This window comes from Microtus ochrogaster, unplaced genomic scaffold, assembly GCF_000317375.1.
Source record: "Microtus ochrogaster isolate Prairie Vole_2 unplaced genomic scaffold, MicOch1.0 UNK3, whole genome shotgun sequence".
NCBI classification, from domain to species: Eukaryota; Metazoa; Chordata; class Mammalia; order Rodentia; family Cricetidae; genus Microtus; species Microtus ochrogaster.
Window position 1 is genome coordinate 14,743,982 of NW_004949101.1, and position 19,384 is coordinate 14,763,365.

Genomic DNA, 19,384 nt, shown 5'->3' on the forward strand with positions numbered 1-19,384 from the left:
ATCTGTCAAGGTTATGACTTGGCCCACCGCACCATCCACCCTATCTATGATATGCTGGAGCACATGAAGGGACCTGACCACAGATCCAAAGCTGCAGGATCTCAAGAACGCAGAGGAACAATACTATATCTAAAAGGAGCCCTAGTGAGGGCCCAGCATCAATAGTATAGTAGAAACCAGAGACCTCAAACCAAACCAATGATTCTTTGCAATGAACACTTGAAAGTAAAGCTGTATAGACAAAGGAGTTTATGCTATGACTCACTGTGTCACGCTGCAGCTTTTCCATTTTTTATTTTTTTTCCTTTTTTCTTAAATTTTGTTTTATGAGGGGGGTGTGTAGGGGCAGAGGGCAGATGCAAAGGGATGGAGAAATGAATGGGATCAAGATACATGACATAAAAACATATAAAATTAATTAATTAATTAATAAAAATATATCTACTATATGATCCACCAATCCCATTTCTGGTTGTGTGACAAAGGAAATTAAATAAGTATGTAAAATAGATATATATAGCATTATTCATAATAACTATGACATAGAAACAACATAAATGTTTTTCCACAAATCAATAAATGGAGAAAGTATGCCTTACATGTATAATAGAACTTTATTCTGTCTTAATAAGAAGGCATCATGGCATTTACAGCAACATAGAATTATGGGATCTTATATTCAGTAAATAAGATAGGAAAACTATATGATCTCACTTATGCATGGAATTTTAAATACTCAAATTCAGAGAAGTTAAGAGAATGGTGGTACTGGGGGCCTAAGTAGAGAGTTAAATGGGGTGATACTCATCAAAGTATAGAGGTTTTCATTATACAAAATGAATGGGCAGTTCCAGAGGTCCAGAGTGCATTCTAGTTGCAATAGTTAAGTTCTCTAGCACATGCTTGAGTCTTGCTAAGATGAAAAGATTATAAAGTTAAATCTGACCACACAGACTTTCACACAAACCTGAAAATTGTAGCAATGTAGAAGTACTAGATGTATTACCTGGATGTGGATGTGTTGATCCTATCACTATCAGATCACAGCTTATAGCAATGATAATGATAATCACGGAACATGATCTCATTGCTGCAATAAAACAGCTAACAAAAACAGCTTGAGGAAGGAAGAGTGATTTTGGCTTAAAGTTTAAGGATACCGTCAATCACGGCGGAGAATTCCCAGCAGGAGGCGCGTGAAGGAGCTGTTCACATCATGTCCACAGTCAGGAAGAAGACTGATGAGTGTAGACACTCAGTTAGCTTGCTTCTTTTTATTCAGTCTAAGGTTAAGGTGGGTCTTTCCCACCTCAGTTAACCTAATCTAGAAAATTCTTCACAGACATATCCAGAGATTTGTCTCCTACATGATTCTAGAACCTGTCAAGTGGACCATTAATATAGAACACACTATATACACACAAACCTAAGCATAAACACATACACATATCAAAACTTCAACTTATATACCTTAAATATGTCCAAATTTTATGGTAAAATCCAATAAAGTTATTAAAGACACAGAAAAACTATTACATTTATATTGAGAAAAAATATCTTTCTTTGATTTACCAATTTTTTCAGGAATTATATATTCTTCATGAGGTACAAAGTATCATTTGTAAGGTTGAGAGACAGTTGAGAATTACTACTTTTGCAACTTTGAATCTTGGCCTGACGTTAGAAGGTAATTGGGATATTAAAGATAAAAGACTTACTATGAGGTTCAAATGAAATAAGTACATTAAAAAAAGAGAAGAAATGATCACCTAGTCTAGGAAAAAAGCAAAAGGTTACATAAGAAAGCTAATTTCTTCCTAGTACATTATGTGACTTGGCTGTGAAAATATTCTTATAATCACAAAAAAAATGATGGCTAAATTTTTCTCTTTGGGAAAACAAAAGTTATTGCTTCAAACAGTTTCTGAAGGTCAGAAATCTAGAAGCAGCTTCAAGACTCCAGGTCTCTTCAGAGGATGTAGTCAAAATGTCTAGTGCAGCTGCAGTCCTCCAAATGTCTGACTGGGAACCAGAGGGTTCACATCCAAGATGGCTCACTCCCATGGCTGTTGGCAGGAAGCTTGCGCTCCTCATCATTCATGTGAGTCTTTCCACAGGGCTGCCCGAATATCCTCATGCCATGATAACTAGTTTAATTTAATTTGCTCCCCAGGGATCAAAATCAAATCTGAAGTGTTCCTTATTACCAATCTTGGAATAGCACACCATCATTTCTACTTTTTTCCTACTTGCTAAAATCAAATCTCTACGATCTGGGCAGTTAGTTCAGTGATATAGTATTCAGTAGACATAAGACCCTGAGTTCAATCCCAGTATTATGGAGTTGGGGAATAAATCACTAAGTCTAGCCTATTTTGTATATTGAGACTACATTTTAGTTTCCCGGCCACCCAGACCTGAATAATCACACAAAAACATTATTAATTGCAACACTGTTGGCCAATGGCTTAGGCATATTCCTAGCTAGCTCTTATATCATAAATTAACCCGTTTCTATTAATCTGTGTATTACCACGAGGCTTTGACCCATGGCAAGGTTTCAGCAACTTTCTCCTTTGGCAACTACAAGGTGTCTCTCTGATTCTGCTTTCTTTCTCCTTTCATTCAGTTTAGTTTTCCAGCCTAGTTCTATTCTGCCCTGCCATAGGCAAAAGCAGCTTCTTTATTAACCTATGGTGATAAAACATATTCATAGCATACAGAGATAAGTCCCACAACATCTTCCCTTTTCTGTCTAAATAAAAATGAAGGCTTTAACTCTAACATAGTAAAATTACATATAACAAAACAGATATCAAGCAAGAATTACACTTAAAATATTTAGTCTATTTGTATCTGGCAAAATTAAAGAAAATATTCTATCATCTATTTTATCTTTATGAGACTAAAGTTTCATATCTAATTTACCTATAAACCCTATTCAAGTGTTCTCTCCATAACAGAACCTCTCAAAAGATCCCTCCATGAGGCCAGCATGAACCAGGAATTAATTTCTTAAAAGAGCCTCACATCTGTTTGCCACCAGCAAACAAAGTCTATCTGAAAAAAAAAATGTGGCTACCAAAAGGCTGCTCTTGGCTCCTGTTTTTGTGGGTCAAGAAGCCCTCTTTTTTCTTAAGCTTTCTTAAGTTGTATGTGGATCCATGTCCCCATGTTGGGCACCATTTGTAAACAAAGATTGCTTGTTCATTTTCAGGCCACCCAGACCCGAATAATCACACAAAAACTATATTAATTACAACACTGTTTGGCTAATGACTTAGGTGTATTTCTAGCTAATTCTTACATCTTAAATTAACCCATTTCTATTAATCTGTGTATTACCACAAGGTTGTGGCCCACCGGCAAAGTTCTGGCATCTTTCTCCTTTGACAGCCACATGGCCTCTCTCTGACTTCAGCTTCTTTCTGCATTCAGTTTAGTTTTCCCCACCTAGCTCTATTTTGCCCTGCCATAGGCCAAAGAAATTTCTTTGTTAACTTATGGCAATAAAACATATTCATAGCATACGGGGGGAATCCCACATCACAACTTCAAACAAGGGAGATTAGTTTCCACTTCTTGGAGGAAGATACATGAAGAATTGTGGACATTGTTCAAACAAATACAAACTCTCTGTCAGAGAAGCCTATAGAGTTATATCTACAAATTTAGTATAATTAGCAAGAACTTAATCAAGTTCACTAGGTACAGAATCAGTACATGAAGGTTGAGTATACTTTATGTTGGAGTTAGAAAATATAATTTTAAAAATGAAATGCAGGGCTAGAAGGATAGTTTAGCCTATAAAGTGCTTTCCTGAGTTTTATCCCCAGAACTCACATTGCAAAATGTCAGGCATGGTAGCACATGCTTAAAAATCAGTCACTGGAAAGACATAGACAGACTAATCCCTGGGGCTTCTCAACAAGCTAATCTACTTGTTGAGTTCTAGGTCTGCAAGAGAGACACAATCTAAAAAAAAAAGTGGACAACACCTAAAGAACAACACACACATGTAAGACATACCTATATATACCTGAACATGTTAACCCCAGTAGGAAGGCTCAGTCACTGTGAGTGGCATTTCCTAGCCAGAGGATTGTATACTGTATAAGAATAGAGAGACATGGAAAACTGATTCAGGAGGTAAAGGCACTTGCTTCCAAGATCAACAAACTAAATTTGGTCCCTAGGACCCACATGGTGGAAGGAAATGAATTTTCTCCTAACTTCTAGACATATAACATGTGTGTTTGTCTGTGTGTGCACGTGAAGACACAGGCACATACACACACACACACACACTCATGCCTCCATATACGTGTACATGCCTATGCATACTCAAAATTAAATATTTGTGATTTTTTAAGTGGAAAAACAAGCTGAGCACTAGCATGCATTCATTCTGTGTTGGTTTCTTCTGAGCAGATGAGTGACTGGCTGCTTCAGGCTCCTGATAGACTGGGGAACCTTAACTTGGAACTGTGACCTGAAAGAAACCCTTTCTCCTTTAAGTTGCTTCGTCAGAGTGTTATATCAAAATAAGAGGAAAGAACTAAGACAGTACACATGTTATACATTAGTTCTATAAACATGTTCACCTGACTTATATTTTAGTGTCCTGTGACCTACACCTCCCATGTCATCTTCATCCCAACTTCATGGCATATCCTTACAAACATATTTGGAAATTCCTAACTCATAGAAACCATAGGATGATGTGGTGGTTTGAAAGAAAATGGCCTCCAAAGAGAGTGGCACTATTAGGAGGTCTGGCTTTTTGGAGTGGGTGTGTCCTTGTCAGAGGAAGTATGTCACCGTGAACTCAAGTTTTGAAGTCTTATATATGCTCAAGCCACATCTAGTGTTTCAGACCACTTCCTGTTGCCTGTGAGTCAAGATGTAAGAACTCTCAGCTTCTTCTCCAGCAACATGTCTATGTGCATGCTGCTTTGCTTTCCATTATGACAATAATCAACTGAATCTCTGAACTGTTCCTTCATAAGAATTGCCATGGTTAAAGTTTTGCCATGATTAAACTTAGAACTCAATACCAACACTAATTTCAAAAAGCACACTAACGTGTAGAAATTGAATAATGCTCACTGATCAAGAAAGAAATAAAGAAATTAAAGACTTCCTAAGATTCAATAAAAATGATCATACAAGATACCCAAACTTATGAGACACAATGAAAGCAGTGTTAAGAGGAAAGTTCAAAGCATTAAGGGCCTACATAAAGAAGCTGGAAACATCCACACTAATGAGTTAACAGAACACCTGAAAACTCTAGAACAAAAAGAAGCAAACTCTCACCCAGGAGGACTAGATGACAGGAAATAATCAAATGGAGCTGAAATCAATAAAACAGAAACAAAGAAAACAAAAGTCAGTGAGACAAAGAGTTGGTTCTTCGAGAAAATCAACAAAATAGGCAAACCTTCATCCAAACTAACCAAAAGAAAGAGAGAGAATATCCAAATTAACAAAATCAGAAATGAAAGGGGGGACATAACAACAGACACGGCAGAAATCCAGAGAATCATTGGGTCATATTTCAAAAACCTGTACTCCACAAAATTGAAAACTTAAAGGAAATGGACAACTTTCTGGATAAATATCAATTGCCAAAATTAAACAAAGACCAGATAAGCAAATTAAATAGACCTATAACTGCTAAAGAAATAGAAACAGCCATCAAAAGTCTCTCAACCAATAAAAGACAATGAACTCAACAGATAGTTGTCAAAAATTATAAATGAGCAATAAATACAAGAAAACCCCTCCGAGCATGGTGGCACACACCTTTAGTCACAACACTGGGGAGGCAGAAGTAGGTAGATCTCTGTGAGTTCAATGCCAATCTGGTCCACACAGTGAGTCAAAGGGCAACGAGGGAAGGAGGATAAGAAAAACTGATCAACATTCTTAGTTTCTTGGTCATTGGGAAATGCAAATTAAATTGCATTCAAATTCTATCTCTCCACACTCAGGAGACAATAAATACTAGTGCTGAAATGGAGAAAAAGAGATACTTACACACCCTTGGTGAGAATGCAAGCTAACGGAGCCAACAGGGAGGATCCTCAAAAGACTAACAATGCAACTACCATATGATGCAGGTATACCATTCCTGAGTATACACACAAAGGAATCTTAAGCATGCCACAGAGATACCTGCACATCCATTGTACTCAACAGCCAAGATAGGGCATCAACCTAGCTGTTCATCAACAGATGAACAAATAAGAAGTGGTGCATATATCTATGGAGTTTTATTCCACCACAGGAAAGATGAGATTATTTCACTTTTAGAAAATGGAAGAAAATGGAAATGATCATATTAAGATAAATACTGAGCTTTTTCTCACACGCAGAAATACACATACATGAATGCACGTACTTGACATGAAAGCAGGGAGACTATTCATAAAAAGGACAGAAACCAGTGAGAGAAGGTAACGGGGTAAGTGTGAACAAAGTGCAATGATAGACATGAGAAACATCAGAACATATTACTTCGGGAGCTAATTTTAAATTTTTAAACACATATTTTTAAAACTATGGGAGGCAGAAGCCGGGTAAAGTTTAGCTGCTCCAAGGAACTTGTTGGGAGCAGAAATTGCAATTCAATAAGATTTCGCAGTTGCTCTGTGCAACAGTAAAGTTTGAAGAACACTGCTGTCATCGCTCCCTAAAGCCATGCCTGTTACAGGCAGCAGCTGAGCATCAGGCATGCAGGCACATATGGCATTTGCTGCAGGAAGTGAAAGTTGGGTACACAGAGCAAAGAATTCTATAAAGTTATTCATAAAGACAGGAAAGGAGAAGACCTAAAAAGATGGGAGACAAAAGTAGGAGAGGATGAATGACTTCTCTTTGTGTCAAAGAGACCTCCAGAGGTGCTCAGGAAAAAGTAGGGTCTCTGAGAAAAGCTTCCCCAAAAAGACAAAAATCAAACAAGACAGCAAAATTGCCTCTCATCAGTTTGAGGCCAGGAGTAACAATACATTCACTATATACCTTTGGAGGTTTAGTAAAAAAATAAAAGTCCAAAAAAGTATTTTATTGTAGGCTTTATTCATCTACAGTTACAGTGGAAAGGGAAGAAAGCAAAAAGCCTTCCTTCCTTCTTATTCAGCCAGTAGCCGTATAATTAGGATTAATCCTCAATTATATCCAGCCAATTTTACAATCTACCCGTGGGCTGTTGATCTTATCAGTGCAACTTGTTATGGTAAAAACCAGTCACTATGAGAGCCAGTCATCAGAAAGGATGCCCCTGGGTCAATACCAACTTGGCTGGCTCTCTCAGTGTTGGAAGGGTACTAGGCAAACTGCTGGGGGAGGAGGGGGAGAGAGTTATTACCTGCCCAGTTCAGGTATAAATCCTATGAAATGCAGAAACAGCCAGTCCAGCAAGTTATGTCCACTGGTACTCCTCTGACACTGATATCTTGGCAGTCTCTCGATCCATCTGATCGGACTTATGGCCAATTTGACAGGAGGGTACTCACTCCTGGCACTGTGAACCCAGCCAAGAACACGTGGCTGGAGAATGTATAGAGCCCAGAGGAGCGCCTACACCTGCCATCTTGCTAAACTGAGAGAGTACTATCCCACGGCCTTCTAAATAGTCACCCTTGTGCCCAGAAAGATGTGCAGCTCTCACCCTGCATCTATGAAGATATTTTCCAGAGCAGATGGGGGCTATCACTAGGAACCATGGCTGGTCAGAGTATACAGAGTAGGTGACTGTGAAGTGCCCATCCCCACATGGAACATCTTTAACTCAAGATAAACATTCAAGGCTTGGGAGCATCAAGAAAGGAAGGATGAAAAGACTGTAAGAGTTGGAGAACTGGGATGGTGGCTAGACATAGGGTCTTCTGATCACGGCAGGGATGTCGCTTCCATGAACACTCAACAGTCTGATTACCTGCACATGACCACACCCCTTGGCATACCAATACGAATGGAGGAATGGTCCAAGGCCCTGCTCTTAGCTGGAAAGCTATGGTAGTTGATAGCTGCTGCGGAAGAGGGAATCAGTTTTCTTCAGGGACAAGTCCCTTGATAGGTTGCCCATGCCCAGGTAGTCAGTCCTACACCTATATATACACAAGCAACACTAATTGAACTCATAAGCTAGAGGCGGGGCAATGAGAATAGGAGTATTCTGGGAAGAAGGAAGCTCTTTTTTTTTTCTTAAAATATTTAGTTATTTATTATGTGTACAATATTCTGTCTGTGTGTGTGTATGTCTGCAGGCCAGAAGAGGGCACCAGACCTCATTACAGATGGTTGTGAGCCACCATGTGGTTGCCAGGAATTGAACTCAGGACCTTTGGAAGAGCAGGCAATGCTCTTAACCACTGAGCCATCCCTCCAACCCAAGAAGGAAGCTCTTTTCCCGAGTCCTGCTCAGATCATCGAAGAAGCAGGACGTGACCTACCCAGCTGAAAAAGGTACCGAGACATGTTGCTAACAAAGATAAGAATAATGGATTAATATATGCTACAAGAGTTAATAAGAAGCCTGAGATAATGGGCCAATCAGTTTATATCTAATTCAGACTCTCTGTGTGTTTCTTTGGGACTTGCTGGCAGTGGGAACGGGGCAGGACAGAAACCCCAACAAGCAGGCCCTCATGTTACTACTATAGAAGAGGCATAGGATATAAATTTGAGATATTAAGATGGGAATGTGGAAAGGGACAGAAGATTTGAGGAGAAAGGATAGCTGGATATAACAAAAATATGTCGTATTCAAATATATAATATAAAGGTTTTTAAAGTTTAAAAACATATATGATGCTGTTAACTAAATATTGATAAATGTCTGTGGATAATGAGCATATAAACAAAAAGAATTTTCTCATAAAAAAAAGACCAATCACATGTAGCATTCCCATCATCCTCCACAGAGGATGGAGCACAAGAAAACAAATATTTAGGGAGGACACCGATAGCATCCGCCTGTCTGGAACACACAATAGAATGCTACTCCCACAAGACAGCTTAGATAGAGGTTCCTATCACTTTATAAGGTGCCCAAACAGTAAGGGCAAACCCAGGACCACGTGTGCTGTAGGTGACAGTCCCACTATGACTGTGAAAGCCAGTGTGTGAGATCAGTTGTGGCGGTCTTTCCACACAGACTCTGGGTCCATCCCCAGCATTGCCGATTCAGAGTATCGAGCCATGGCCTGGGAATTTACCCTTCCAGCTTGTCCTTAGGTCATACAAACTGTTGGTCCCCCAGACTGCATGGTAAGACCACTGCAGGATGGCACAGCAGAGAATGCCACAAATTGGAAGAAGGAACTGGAACTCTGAGCTTCTTTCAAAACATGGGTCAGGTTAGTTAAGCTCTGCCTCTAGGTTTTAGTTTCTAAGCCTCCAGGAAATAGCCAGGCTTTTCTTTACCGTTGCTGTGCTGCCTAGAAAATCATGTAAACAGCACTGTTCCTAGCCAGATGTAGACACTAGCTCCTCGTCAGCTATTTGTCGGTACGTATGCAGAAGATGAAACAGTATTTTTGTACTTGCTTCATCCACCCTGATGTGTGCTTCCTTAGAAGAAAGAAGAAAGGAAAAAAGACAGAGACAGAGAGAGTAAATGGAAGGAGAGGGAGAAGAAGAGAGCAAAAACATTTACTTATTTACTTAGTTATTTTATTTTACATACAATTATCAAACCGTTCATAAATACTACACAAAAAGCAGTGATTCATCAAATGAGAGCATAGCATGATTTCCTGTGATTGAGAACATTTTCTAGAAGACAAAAGCTATATTTTGTCACAAGCCTGTACCTACAGCAGATACAAAAGACACCACAATTATTAAATCAGAGTTTAACAGGATCCATTATTAAATAAGAGTTTAAATGAACTGACATTGAAAGGAAATTTGTTTAAAAGAAAAGAAAGTGGGCTCACTGGGATGGACCATTTTGGAGCAGGAAGTAGACAGGACACAGAGAGGAAATAAGAGTAGGGTCATATGAGCACACGGTGACTGCCGCCACTTTGAATACCTGAAACCTAGTAAAGCTTCAGTGACCACTACACTGGCTTAGAATGAACTGAGGGGGCTGTGGTGGTTTGAGTAAGAAATGCCCCCATAGGCTCAGGAACCGGAACATTTGGTCACCAGCTGGTGGTGATGTTTGGGAAGGCTATGGACATTTTGAGATGCAACCTTGCTGCAAGAAACACAACACTGGGGTGAACTCCGAGGGTTTAGACCCTCTGGCTCCTTCACTGTGTCCTGCCTGTGGATAAAAATGTGGTCTTGCACCTACCTGTGCCTGATTCCGTGTCTCTCCCATTACAGACAACCCCTCTGGAGCAGCAAGCGCAAATAAGCTTTTTTCTTACATAGGAGTCACTGGGCATGGGGCTTGATCACACAAGTATCACAGGTCTGTTGAAGGGAGCTGTGGGTTGCATTCCTGCTGCCCTGCTCCCAGCCGCCTGGCTAGCTTATGCCCCGAAATAACAACACACAAACTGTATTCATTTAAACACTGCCTGGCCCATTTCTATTAATTATTTCTATTAATGTGTGTAGCACCGAGGTGCGCTTACCAGGAAGATTCTAGCCTACGTCCATCCTGGGTCGAAGCTTCATCGCATCTGTCCCAGAGAGCAGAGCTAAGGCATATGAGCTCACTTCTTCTTCCTCCCAGCATTCTGTTCTGTTTACTCCACCCACCTAAAGGCTGGCCTATCAAATGGGGCCAAAGCAGTTTCTTTATTAGCCAATGACCTTCCTCCACCACAGGTCATCTAAAATAATTTAGAAATAAATATGCAGAGAAATATGTCAAAAGAAGGCAAAACCTGAGCTCAAGAAGCAAGGAGATGCCAGCAAATCATTATAACTGGCATTGCCTGGGGCTTTCAGAGACAAGAGCCTAAGTCCTTCTGGAGGCCCTGTTAATATAATACTTTCTGCTCAAGGCAATATGAAAAGCTGAAATTTTGGCCTGCCACTGTGTGCCCCCATGTTCCTCCAACTGAGTTTGGTATTTCAACTCACCCATTTCTTCTCCTAGTCAAAACTACTACTTAACAACTATATGACAGCATATGCTAATATGTAAGAACTATCCCTGTGCTAACCCTAGGCAGCTCATTTAATGCAAATGCCCCTTCTCATGGAATCTCCTCACCCCTTAATACAAACTAAAATCCATCTTCCCTGCTCTCCCAAAGGAAAGTCATTTTCTCCCCACCCCATGCTCATTTCATTAGTATACAACATTCTACCTCATGGTAAGGGGCATGATGCCTACCAGTCCCACATGACTTACAGTGTTCAACCAAGATTCTCACCACAAGATGCCTCTGCACTTAACACTTTCCATAGGGAAGTGGTGTAGGAGGGTCTTTTGTCTATGTGTTACTTTTATTGGATAAATAAAGAAGCTGCCTTAGCCTTTTGATAAGCCAGCCCTTAGGTGGGTGGAGTAGAGAGAACAGAATTCTGGGAGGAAGAAGACAGTGTGGCTGATGCCATGACTCTTCTCCCCAAGATGGATGCTGGTTAGACTCTTGCCAGTAAGCCACAGTCAAATGACGATATACATTAATGGAGATGAGTTAAAAAAATATGTAAGAGTTAGCCAATAAGAGGTTAGAACTAATGGGCCAGGCAGTGTTTAAATAAATACAGTTTCCATGTAATTATTTCAGGTAAAGCTAGCCGGGCCACCAGGCGGGATGAAAAGCAGCCAGTTCCCCTATTACAACCGGGAAGACTTTCAACTGCAAGCCATCTTGGGCTAGACCTTGGTAGTGGTCTCTAGTCTCTGCATTATGATAAACAATACAAAAGAAAAAGAAAAACTGCAATAATGCCCCTTTGCAAAAGACCTCCACCACCACTCCCAGTTGTAGTGGTGCGTGCCGGTAGGATTTGCTGAAGGAGGCAGAGGCAGGAGGATCACGAGTTCGAGGCCAGCCTGGGAAAAGACTCCACCTATTATGGTCATGGATTTCATAGAATAATATTCCCAACTCCCTCCTAACTGGGGTAAAACAACTTTGACATTTAGTTCTACCCAACCCTAAAGAGCTCACTCACCAAGTAGATAAGAGACCCGATTGCTCCTTGACACATCTCACATTGGCTCCTTTTCCACACCATTCTTAATTCCCTACCTCTTTGTTGGTATTTCCTAGATCACTTTCAAACAACTACTCTAGACTCCTTGTCTTCAAGTACGTCTAGATGAAGCTAACTAACCTAACACAACGTTGGTGTAGAGGAGCTGTTTCCTCCAGGCATGACACAACCACCAGCCATCGGGATAGCTTTTTTTCTCTTCTGAGTCCTCTGTATCACAAGCCTTTAGTTAAAAGTGGCTTTCCTCCTTGTGGCTGGCTTTGTAGATACTCAGTAAAGTCCTCATTTATAAAAGGAACAGGACCACCAAAAGCGGCCAAACAGAGACAACCTTCCACCTCATTTTACATAGTATGGAAGCAGCTGTGATAACTCAGTGGCTCAATTACGTCACGAGTGTCAGTGTCACTTTGGCTATCCCTCTTAGTCCTAAAACAGCTGCTGAAGCCTTGCTAACACATTCTCACCTAACAATATCCAGATATATAAATACAAAAATATGATTTCCTTTACTCTTCTATATTAAAAAAAAATCACATCTAGCCAACTTCCCTTAGGTGTAGTTGATCAGCTGATGGAATTCAAGTAGTCCTGTGTGTGTGTGTGTGTGTGTGTGTGTGTGTGTGTGTGTTTTATTTTATGCTTATGCATGTACTTACTGAATGTGTGTATGTGTGTGTTTTATTTTATGCTTATGCATGTACTTACTGAATGTGTGTATGTGCACCACACGTCTTACTGATGCCCACAGCGGTCAGAAGAGGGTGTTGGTTCCCCTAGAACTGACGTTATAGATGGCTGTGAACCACTGTGTGGATGATGAGAACCAAACCTTAGCCTTCGGCAAAATCAGTCAGTGCTCTTAACCACTGAGCCATCTCTCCAACCCTGACTGACTCACATTCGTAAGCCACTCACTGGAAAGGAGTGTGTATCACTAGCAACAAGAATACACTGGGGCTCATCGCCACTTGGTACATGATCAAAGCGTGCCCTCCTCAGGAGGAGGAGATACAGCAGCAGATGAGCAACCAGGAGATCATAACGAATGAAGAGTCTTCGTCCTTCCACAGAGATGCTGCCTCGGGTGAGGTTTCTGGAGGCAGTGTTTGAACTCCGAATGCAGCCAGAGTACCCTCTGGGTAAGGAAGTGGGTGAAGGTGGGCAGAGCAGGCAAAGACAGGAAGACGGCTGTGTCCGCGGGACCCTCCCTTCAACCTGACTCAACAGACAGTGCTCCCATGAGTCCTATCAGAGAATTGTCTCCAGCCTTAAGGCAAGGGACTGGAGTTTTGTATCCCATTTCCTATCTAACCTTCTCTGTGAGTTGCTAGAAGAAATATAAACTCAAAAACAATGTGACTCCCTGCTGCACTCCAGCACCTAGGTGTGTACAGGTTTCAGGCACAGGGTCTGGGCAGAGCATTCAAGTGCCTACCCTAGATGCTATTCTGGAAACAAGCAAGAGAAAAACTGCAACAGGTGTCTGGATCAACCATCACATGGGAAGATCATGCCATGCAGAGCAATTCTGGTCTCTCCATAGCAGGGCAGTGACAGAACAGGTAGTCATGCCAGGCCACTGAGCCAAGTTTGTTTATTCCTAGAATATCCCAGAACCTCCTGGTGTTTCCCAAGGCCCAGTGCACGGTGTTCTAAGGAACCACAGAATTCCAGGCCCTACTTCTGAAGTGTCCACAGACACAAAGACCAAGCTAAAACAGGCACCTATATTCACATCTGTCAATACCGTAACAGGAAATTATTAGACAATTCTACCACTTTCAAATCTCATTCCAAATTTCCTCCTTGGGGAAGAGGGTTTGGCTGCCATGAATCCTCTTTTCATAGGAAACTAGAAGGCTTTCGAGAACACCGACACAATGAATGAGCCCATCTTCCAAATCACCTATCATAAAATTAGGGATCGAATTGCAACATCCAGAGTAATTCCCTCTTGAAAGAGAGCCTGAGCTTGAAGCAAGGAGAAAGAAGCCCTGAGCGAATCAGTTTTGGCAGAGGTGAAAACATTTTCAAAGCAAATGAGCGCTTCTCTCTGTCATCAGCAACGGGAAGCAGAAAGACTTGTGCCTCCCAGCTGTGGGCATGAGAGAGATCATTGCAGCTGGTAAGCGTGCATTTGAGGCAAGAATACACATCTGTGTACAAACGCACACGTTTGCCTTTTCACTTCCTGCATTTCTGTATCACCCCCTTTACGTGTTGGAAGCTCCTCTGGGGGAGGATTTGATTGGGACTCACTCTGTCTTCCTCTACCCATTCCCAGGCCTTGCGCACGAAAATGCCCCCACCGATATTTATACGATTTATGAGTAAATAAAATCAGGAGACATTTAGCTAAGCCGTTTTATGATCTGCTACCACCGTCATCAATAGTAGAGTTTAGTACTTATCCAACTATGAAAATATTGGAACAAGTCTTCTTAACACTTTAACACCTTAGGGATAAATGGCTTGCCAAAAACAAGCTAGACTGCAAAGCCTTCAGAAGCAAGGGCCATTACCCAGTACTTTTCAATAGCACCAAGTAATCCCGAGGCTGGGGAGATCCACTGTGTAAGCGCGCCCTCTGCTGGAAGCAGCCATTTCCACTAAGCAAGCAAAGAGCAGACTTCACATTCCTCTCCAAAATACCAAAAGCAACATCTGTGATTTTTTTATTTTATTTAAAAAAAACTATCTTTTTTTCATTTTACATACCAATTCTAGTTCCCATTTCCTCCCCTCCTCCCATCCCCTTCACCTTTACCTGTGTTCCACCCCCAATCCACTCCCCAGAGAGGGCAAGGCACATTGCTCCTAAGAAGAACCAAGGCCCTCCTCACTATATCCAGGCTGAGTAAAGTATCCATACAAAAAGAATGGGTTCCAAAAAGCTAAAGTACAGGCAGCAGGGACAAATCCTGGTGCCACTGCCAGTGACCCCGCAGTCTGCTCCAGCAATACAAATGTCACCCACATTCAGAGGGTCTAGCTTGGTCCTATGCTAGCTAGTTCCTTCCCTATCTAGCCAAAGTTTGTGAGCTCCCATTAGCTCAAGTAAGCTGTTTCAGTGAGTGTCCTCATCATGGTCTTGACCTCTTTGCTCATATTCTCATTCCTCTAACTCTTCAACTGGACTTTGGGAGCTCAGCCCAGTGCTCCACTGCCGGTCTCTGCCCCTGCCTCCATCAGTTGCTAGATGAAGGTTCTATGGTGACATTTAAGATAGTCATCAATCTGATTTGGGCACCCTCTCCACTATTGCTTCGCTGGGGTCATCCTTGTGGATTCCTGGGAATTTCTCTAAAGCCAGGTTTCTCGCTAACCCCATAATGGCTCCCTCAATCAAGATATCTCTTTTCTTGCTCTAATCTCTGTCCTTCCTCCATCTCAACTATCCCATTTCCTCAAGTTCTCCTCTCCCCTCCCCATCCCCCTTCTCCTCCTCTTCTGCCCACCCTTCTTCCCTAACCCCCATTTTGTGAGGCAATCTTGTCTATTTCCCCTTCCCAGGGCAATCTATATATGTTTCTCATAGGGTTCACCTTGTTACTTAGCTTCTCTAGGGTTGTAGACTATAGACACTTAGGAAATGTTTAACATCCTTAGCCACCAGGGAAATGCAAATCAAAATGACTCTGAGATACCATCTTACATGAGTCAGACTAGCTAGTGATAGTTTATACTGGAGAAGATGTGGAGTAAGGGGAACACTCATCCATTGTTGGTGGAAATGCAAACTTGTACAACCACTCTGGAAATCACTATGGCAGTGTCTCAGAAATTGGGAATCAACCTACCTCAGGACTCAGCAATACCACTCTTGGGTATATACCCAAAGGATGCTCAATCATATTACAAGGACATTTGCTCAACTATGTTCAGAGCAGCATTTATTTGTAATATGCAGAATCTGGAAACAACCTAGATGCCCCTCGACCGAAAAATGGATAAAGAAAATGTGGTACATTTACACAATGGAGTACTACTCAGCAGTAAAAAACAAAGACATCTTGAAATTTGAATGCAAATGAATGGAACTAGGAAAAAAAACCCTTCCTGAATGAGGTAACCCAGACCCAGAAAGATGAGCATGGCATGTACCCACTCAGAAGTGGATAGATACTAGCTGTAAAGCAAAGGACAATGAGCCTATAGTCCACAACCCCAGAGACACTAAGTAACATCCGAGATCTTGACGCATGATGCTCACAAATTCTGAGGAGCGGTCGAAGAAACCCATTGTCTTAACATTAGGAAAAATCAATTCAAACTGAGGTTCAAGGTAAAATGCATCTCGACAGAGAAGCTTGGGAATTAAAGGGTTCAAGCTCCAGCACTGAGCACACTTTCACAGGTGTTCAATTTTATCCCATTTGAGTCGCCTTTAAAGGCACCTTAATTTGGAGAAGTAGATTCAAGATAGCCCCTGCCAGTGCCCTCAGGGCCTCGGGTTCTGGGCCATTACAAGGAGTCTGAGAGACCCACGGAGGCTTTGTGGGGAGATACCATGGTGGAGGGTGATTTTTCAAATGGCAGGACTTATGGGAAGATACTTTTCATGACACTGGGGGCGAGGGCAGAGGGTGGCAGAACCGAGTGGAGCTACTGTGGTATGCGAGCACTGCTGTGGGTACAAAGGAGCCAGTAGGTGGCCAGTGCCAAGGGCAGGGTGGTGTGCAGCAGCCTGGAGTTCAAGAGGGTCCTGCTGCCCCTGCCCCGTGTTGTCCAACCTCATTGACTCAGAGCAACAATAATGCATCTAAATGACAACTCCTGAAAGGCCTTCTTTGATCTGTGCTGCCACCAAATGCAGTGCTGACATCCATGGTTTGTGTTGCTCCAGGAGGCTAGGCTGATGTCATTGATAAATGCTGCCCTCAGAGGCCATGCTGGTGTCTATGGGAGGCTATGCGGTCACAGGCCATGGTGATGTCCATGATCCATGCTGTTACTAGGGACCGAAGGATGTCCCGTGATCCAAGCTGCCACTGGAAACCATGTTGAAGTCCGTCTGTGCTACTGCCAGCTGCTATGGGCAAGGAAGCAAAGCATCAATACTTTGCAATGGTATTGATGACTGCAGACTTATAACTGAGAATGAGAGGCATTAAAGACCTCCATGCTCACCCCACTACCGCATTTAAAAAAAAAAAGAAATGAAGGAAGGAAGGAAGGGTCCAGACAGAAAGACATCTAAGAGAGTCTTTGAAAACTGTGATAAAGATGCTGAAGTATAGCTCTTCACAGGTGATGCCTTCTGGCTGGGGTTGGTATGGAGAAGGACTCAGTTTTCTTTAAGGGACTGACCACTGGGAGTTTGATCATGCTCCAACTAGTATAGGGGCAACACAAATTGCACTTGGTGTTTTGGGTTTTCTTGAGGGGGTAGGGTGTGACAGTGGAGGGGTGGACCTGGGAGGAATGGGAGCTGTGACTGTGGTACATTGTACAAAATTCCAAAAAAATTCATAAAAATATTATGTTTTAAAAAAAAGGCACCTTTATTTGTTTAGAGTCTGAAGCATTATGCCCAGTACCCTGGTAGAATTCTATCTACAGAAATTATATTCTGATATTTTTTACCTTAGAAATTCTGGAATGTGAGTGGATGTCACTGAAGTTTAAAATCTGAACGGTGCCCAGTCTGTTCTCCTTTCCACCCTACCCTCCCTCTCCATGTCCTTAACTCTAATTGAATATTCTCTGTCTCATAAACAGATGTTTGCAGGAAGTCTCTTTGGGGACAGGTTTTCACATCTCCCATCCCTTTACAAGGCTCTTAGAAACTCTCTAATCAATGTTTGTGGTGGTTTGAATAGGTATGGCCCCCTCGTGTGTTTAAGTGTTTGACCTATAGAGAGTGGCACTATCAGGAGGTGTGACCTTGTTGGAGTAAGTGTGTCAGTACAGAGGGAGGCTTTGAGGTCATATAAGCTCAAACTACACCCAGTGTGGTACCATCTGTAAACAGTGACTGCTCGTTCATTTCCCAACTGCTCAGACCTGAATAATCCTACAGAAGCTATATTAATTATAACGCTGTTTGGCCAATAGCTTAGGCATTTTTCTAGCTATCTCTTATATCTTAAATTAACCCATTTCTATTGATCTATGTATTGCCACAAGATTGTAATCTACTGGTAAGGTTCCGGCAAGGTTCCAACATCTGTCTCCTTCGGCAGCGACATGGCATCTCCCTGACTCCATCTACTCTCTCTCTCAATATATATATATATTCCAGCCTGACTATATTCTGCCCTGTTATAGGCCAAGGCAGCTTCTTTATTAGCCAATAGTAATAAAACATATTCATAGCATGCAGAGGGGAATCCCACACTGTCTCCCCTTTTCTATCTAAATAAAAAAGAAGGTTTTTAACTTTAACATAGTAAAATTACAGATACAAAATAGTTATTGAGCAAGAATTATAGATACAATATTTAGTCTATTTGTAACTGGCAAAATTTTAAAAATACACTATCATCTATTTTATCTTTGTGAGTCTAAAGTTTCATATCTAATTTATCTTTTATCATAACTAAGGAAAAATATAACTATCTGTCTTCAACTCTTCAAAGACTTCAGGATATTACCTAAGTAAACAGGAAGTGCAAACAAGCAACTTCCAAAACTCTAGAATTGACAAAGACTTCTCACTACCTGGACAGTCACCCAAAGTTCTTCTGTAACATTGAGGCATCCATCTTCAACCTACAGGACCATAGCATCCAGAAGACTATTCCATGAAGCAGGAAATTTGATGATTTGTTCTGCCTATATTGGCAGTTTATCAGTTACTTTCTTCTGTGCCCTTCAGAATGACTGGCATTTTCTTTGATGGAGCAGGAACCCTGAAGTAGGCAAGTTCAGCAGCCATTTTCTATGGGTCCTGCATGTCAAGTTCATACAGCATACGGTCAAGAAGCCCAGGCAAGAGCAGTTTCTAGCCCATAAGCCTCAATAAGAAGATTCTTAGATGCCTGTCTTCCTCTTGAAGTAATTGGTGCTACCAGAAGCAGACATGTCTCACTATCAAGAAAAGTCTATATTCTTAAAACATTTTGAATGCCATATTCTGTATGTCTCTGAAAAGGTTGAAGAATACCTATCCATCTGAAATATATCTCTGTATATCTAGAAAACCTAACTAACATGACTACAAGTTTGACTATTATAAATGATTATATATTAATTCATAATTTTTAATTATACATTTTTAAATGAGCTGCACAAACAT